Source organism: Nycticebus coucang, chromosome 12 (genome assembly GCF_027406575.1).
Source record: "Nycticebus coucang isolate mNycCou1 chromosome 12, mNycCou1.pri, whole genome shotgun sequence".
In the NCBI taxonomy this organism is placed as follows: Eukaryota; Metazoa; Chordata; class Mammalia; order Primates; family Lorisidae; genus Nycticebus; species Nycticebus coucang.
In genome coordinates this window covers 72,852,577-72,858,781 of record NC_069791.1, presented here as the reverse complement: position 1 = coordinate 72,858,781, position 6,205 = coordinate 72,852,577, and positions in this window count along the sequence as shown.

Here is a 6,205-nt window from a genome sequence, read left to right as displayed (position 1 = left end):
GCCTGAGAAGGAACTTTACAGCAACAGGTGATGACCTTCCTTTGTAGGGTGGAAATGGAAAGGAGGGGAATAATGCCCAGTGGATAGGTGCTATTTATCCGCAACAGCCTTTTTTCTAACTAAAACATCAGATTCTATCATAAAGGATGAAATTACTGTTTTCTTAGTAATGTTCATTGTGCAAAAGCTAAAAGTAGCTAAAAAATCAAGAAAGTAATCACTGTATTTTGTTCTGGCATATTTCACTAGTTGAGCTAATGTAGCCTGCTAGTCTGGTTAACTGCTACTATGTAGCAGCCCTACACACATACCCCAGTTTAGTTGCTTTCAACCCAGTCTCCTCCCTCTGGATTGACAAGGCTGTGCTGGGTAGTTCTGCTCACCATGTGCCATCAGCTGGGGCTACAGTCATCAGGCTGGGCTGGGCTGGAACACCCAAGGTGGTAGCTGGTGTTCAGGAGATGCCGAGATAGCTGGGCTGCTTTCCATGGTGTGGGGCCTCTACAGCAAAGTGGACAGGTTCCTTGATGGCTCAGAGTTCCCGAACTGTAAAAGCAGAGGTTGCCAGGCTTTAAGGCAGGGTTGGAACTGGTACTGCATCCCTTATGCCACATTCTGTTCGTTAAAGCAAGTCACAAGGCAAGTCCTGCACTGTGGGCAGGAACCATCCATGGGCTTTGCTACCTGGTTCTTGGAGAACCCCCTTTGGAGAGGAACTCCAACGCTCGTCCTTTCACTAGGAGCAGGTATGTAGTCACTCTTGTCACTTTTTAATAACTGGGTAATCCTGAGGGTAAGCGTTATAATTCATTACACTGTTGGCTAATCAGATGATTTAGTTTTTCACTACTATAAAGACCATGACCCTGAACATCATTGTACTTTTGGAATGTTTGCTCATAGTGGTTCTTTATGCAAAGCACTATGCTAACACCGAGGTGCATTTGCTATTTCATGGGGTCCTTCAGCAATCCTAATAGGCAGGACCCAGGACACGAGCATGCTAGTCTAGGGTGGTCACTGCTTGTCTCCATGTATCAGAGTTACTGCATAAGAACCCCCCTGAAAAGTTGTCTAAAAGTACAAGATTCTGGCACCACCTAGTTTAGATCTAGCAGACCTAAGGAAAGGGTCTGGAACCTAAAATATGCCAGATTCTGGCTGGGTGCAGTCCCAGCTGCTTGGGAGGCTGAGGCAGGAGGACCACTTGAGCCCAGGAGTTTGAGGCTACAGTGAGCTCACTTGACACCACAGCACTCTAGCCTGGGGCAATAGAGTGAGGCTCTCAAAGAAAAAATTTCAGATTCTTCCAGATTATGTTGAGGGGTGGAGACACTGGCTAGGAGCTCTTCTGACATTGTAGGCCTGCTTCTGCCATCCAGGGTTCACAGATGAATGAGGTACATGAGGCTCACACACACCCATGTACCATGTGACTCCAGAGGAGGATGAGGTTACTTCTGGGTGTCTTGCCCAAACAGGGATCAGGCCCCCATTGAGATATTCAGAAGAAGGAAAGAGGGTAGGGAGGAGGAGATGTCATCTGCACTGGCTCTGCAAGCCAGGTAGGATTTCAGTCAGCAGGCAGGATGGGCGCAGCAGGAACAGGTTAGCATAAGGAACTGGGTTCAAGGTTTGGAGAATGGCTGAGTGACTTGCAGTGAGGGGGACCAGGCCAGTTTGGGGTGAATCTTGACTGTGAGGCTGAAGAGCTTGTGGCTCATTCTGTGGATAGCGGGAGCAAGGTATCAAGGCTTCTGGGCAAGATGGTGACACAGTGGCCCAGGCTGCTCAAAATCCACCAGGGGGTGTCTTGTTGATATGCAAATTGTGACCTAGGGCTCAGTGCCTGTTGCTCAGTGGTTAGGGCACCAGCCACATACAATAGGGCTGGCAGGTTCAAACCCCGCCGGGCCTGCTAAAAACAACAATGACAACTACAACAACAACAACAAAAATAGCCAGGCGTTATGGCAGGCACCCTCCCAGCTACTTGGGAGGCTGAGACAAGAGAATCATTAAGCCTAAGAGTTTGAGATTACTGTGAACTGTGACACTGCAGACTCTACCAAGGGCAACATAGTGAGACTCTGTCTCAAAAACAAAACAAATTGTGACCTGTAAGTGAAGCCAGTTCCCAGGTCATGGCCATGCTGCTGTACCCACACTACACTTGAAGGAGGAAAAATGTGGTGGCTGGGACCAATCAGGACCCTGAGGGCCAGAGATGGGGTGGCAGCGAGAGTGGGGGTGTTTCAGGGACAGAGGGAACACATCAGCATCTTCATTCAGCCCCTCTTTCTGTCACCCAGAATGCCACCAGCCTGTTAATCAGCAATGGGTTAAGCCAACCTCACCCCCACTTCCCCCAGCTCAGATTATCCACCCTGTAGTGCATGCAGGGAAGCTACCTCCCGATAAATAATTCCCATTCCCTTCCCCCTCATTAAGGAACAAAAGGCCAGGGGTTGCATGTATGATATTAATGACCAAAAGAAGGTGGCTGAGGCCTTGTGAGGGGAAGCTGAGAACCAGTCTATAGAGAGCAAAGTATTGGAGCACACAGGGCACACACAGTGACGGTAATTGTGAAAGAGTCACTCCTGTAAAGACCTGCTGCCATTAAGTCCTGGGTCGACACAGCCACACTGGGTAATTACAAGGAAAGCAAGAGTCTGCGAAGGTGCAGGGGATGAACAGCTTAACTCAGTATGACCCTGACCTTGGCTGAGAGGGCCGCAGCCTCCCCTGCAGTTCCACACGTCACCTGGAGAGAGAGCTAAAGGCTAAAACTGCTCAGCTGCTCCTCTGCTGACTACTAGGTCAGGTCAGGGTCTGGGGATTAGCATTCCAGCCAGATCTGGCTTCCTGTTCTGTCTGGTCTCTGCTCATCCAGCCATGAGGGGCAGCTGCCTTCAAACAGGGATGAGGAAGGTAGGAATAGATCCAGGGAGGGCTGTGGACATCAGCACCCAAGTCAGGAAGCAGGGCCTGCAGACACAATGTCAGTGCAGAAAGGGGGGTAGGGAACAGCTAGGTCGTGAGACAACCCCCCAGCCCTATCAGCTGTGCCCAATAGAAGCAAGGCAGAGCCCCACAATAGGAGCTGGCACAGCAGCTTCCGTGACCCAGGTAACCTTGGGTTCCTCCTGTACCAGGGCCCTGAGCACACACCAAGGACAACCCATTCCTGCTGGCCACCCCAATGGTGATGCCCAGCATGGGAGAAAGCTACTAAGTGACCAGGAGGGAGGGCAGCTGTGGCACTTCTCCCAGCGTGGGCTGCCTGTTCTGGCCTCTGGTCTCATACAACAGACCCTGCCAGGGGGTGGGTCTGAGGTCTCCAGGTCCTGGCCTCTTTCAGTTCCAGCTCCTAATCCCCTAGAGCTGGAGAGGGATCTCTTCAATTCGCTCACTTGAAGAGGCCACCCACACCAGTCCCCTGCCAGCATCCCTGCAGCAGCCAGAGCTGAGAGCTGACTAACCAGCAATGACTTCTTTTTCCTCTCCTCTTCGTTTTCTTCTGGTTGCTTCAGTTTCCTCACAAAGTTTAATGGGGTCATCCCAGGGTAGCAAAAGTCAGACTCTGAAAGGTAGGACTAGGTGGGCTGATCTGGGGCTGGTTTGCACCAGGACAGGTAATTTGGTTGTGAGACAGAGAAACATCTGAATCGACTAATTCACAGCTGCTGCCTTAGTCTGTGGCCCCTCCCCTGGGACCCCCTGGACACCCCTCCATAGAAAAGTTATAACACCTGGCAGTATAGTCTCTCCCAAATGGATTGGCCACTGCCCAAGTGCTTCTGGCTAAATATTTGAATACCACAGTGGACCAGCACCCTTTCTGCAGAGGAGTTAGAGATTGAAAGCCTGAGAACAAGCTACCTACTCCCAACTCTCCCCCTAAAGCCACAGAAGCTTTTGTGCACTGATCTGACACAAAAGCTTCTCCCCCAGTCTATCAGATGAAAATAGATGTATATTACATTAGTCCACATGTGGGGGAGCCTCCCAAAAACCTATTTGCAGTTGAATATAAATGTATAGAAAAAGGTCTTGAAGGACAAACTTTAAAATGGAGAAGGAAATTGCTATGGAATGTGTATTGTGCTTGGAATGCTCTCAATTTTTTACTGTACATATTTTATATGATGGGCTGAATTGTGTCCCCCAAAACTCATATGTTGAAGTTCTGAGCCCCCCCCCCAATGCCTGAGAATGTGACCTTCTTTGGAAATAGGGTCTTTGCAGATGTCACTCATTAAGATGAGGTCTGCTGAAGTAGGATGAGTCCCTAATTCAAGGTGACCTTAAAGAGACAGAGACAGACACACATGGGGAGAAAGCAGCCATATAATGGCAGAGACAGAGATTGGAGTGACTTTCTACATGCCACGGAATACCAAGGATGGCCAGCAGCCACCAGAAGCCAGAAGACAGGCCTGGAAGGCATCCTCCCTCTTGGCCATCAGAAGGAGCCAACCCTGCCCACACCTTGATTTTGTACTTCTTGCCTCCAGAAACATGAGACAATAAATTTCTGTTATTTGAGCCACTCGGTTTGTGGTACTTTGCTGTGGCAGCCCTGGTAAACTAATATATTTATTAGTAGTTTATGTAGATTTCTTTTTTTGTCTTAAGACAGAGTCTCACTCAGTCACTCCGGGTAGAGTGCTATGACATCATAGCTCACAGCAACCTTGAACTCTTGGGCTCAAGAAGTGATCCTCTTGCCTCAGTTTTTTTGTTTTTGTTTTTGTTTTTGTTTTGCTTTTTGCTTTTTTTTTGCATAGATAGGGTCTCACTCTTGCTCAGTCTGGTCTCAAAATCCTGAGCTCAGGTTATGCACCCACCATGGCCTCCCAGAGTGCTAGGATTACAGGCGGTGAAATTAAATTTGATAGATGTCTCATTAAAAAGCATGTCACTAACCTGATCCCACACTCTGACACTGCTCCCCATAATGTGTCTTATTATTTAATGCATGACCATGACCGCCCCATGTATGAGCCAGGGTGACTTCCCCAGGCTCACACAGCTTGTTTGAACTCCAAGCCCTTTGCAATTCTCAGGTATCAAGCTCATCTCTGACCCATCATGCTCATGCTTTGTCAGCTGTGATGGGCACAGAGGCACTCAGAGTGCAGGGGACAGTCCCCTGGATTTGGAATCAAACATTCCTGGATTTAAATCCTGCCTCTGCCATTTATGCCTGTCTGACCTTGGGGCAAACCTCATCTACATGCTGAGCCTCAGTTTCCTTGCCTTTGAGGTCAGGAAAAGCCCTTTGTAAGCTGTAAAGAGAGTTGTTGTAACATCTCTGATACCTTATCTTAATGTCGCTTTTTCCTGAAAACAAGTCCAACTATTCCTGGCAGCACCTGGAAACCTCTGCTTGGAAACCTCTGCTTTCTAAACTGTCCTCCTCTGGATGTGGAAGTGGAATCTCCCTGCCAGCTGTGAGGGCTGCTTCCTCTCTTTCGCATTAGCTGAGCACTCACTACTTCCCTAGTCCCCTGTAAGTAGCCAGAATAATGCCTTCCCCGCTGAGATGCCCACATCCTCATCCCTGGAATCTGTGAGTATTCAACCTTATGTAGTGAAAGGAATTTTGTGGATGTGATTCAGTTAAGAATCCCAAGATGGGCTGGAAGCACGGTGGCTCACACCTGTAATGCCAGCACTGTGGGAGGCTGAGAAGGGAGAATTGCTTGAGTTCGGGAGTTTGAGATTTGCCTAAGCGAGAGTGAGACCCCGACTCCTAAAAAAATGGAAAAACCTAGCTGGGCACAACAGCGAGCACCTGTAATCCCAGTGGCTTCAGGATGCCACAGCCTGAGTCTGAGGTTGCAGTGAGCTATGACACCATTGCACTCTGCTCAGGGCATAGGGTGGGACTCTGTCTCAACAGCAACAACAAAAAAAGGATCCCAAGATGGGGATGAGGAGAGTCTCCATATCCCAGTGGGCCCGATGTAATCACAAGAGTCCACATAACAGGGGGCAGGAGGGTCAGGGCAGGGAAGGAGATGAGACAACAGATGTAGGCCAGTGAGAGAGGTTAGAAGATTCTGCACTGCTGGACCTGAAGATAAAGGAAGGGCCATGAGCCAAGGAGTGCGGGCAGCCTCTGGGGGGTTGGAAGAGGAAACACACCTGCTGATGCCTTGATTTTGGAACTCCTGACTTTCAGAACTGTTAGATA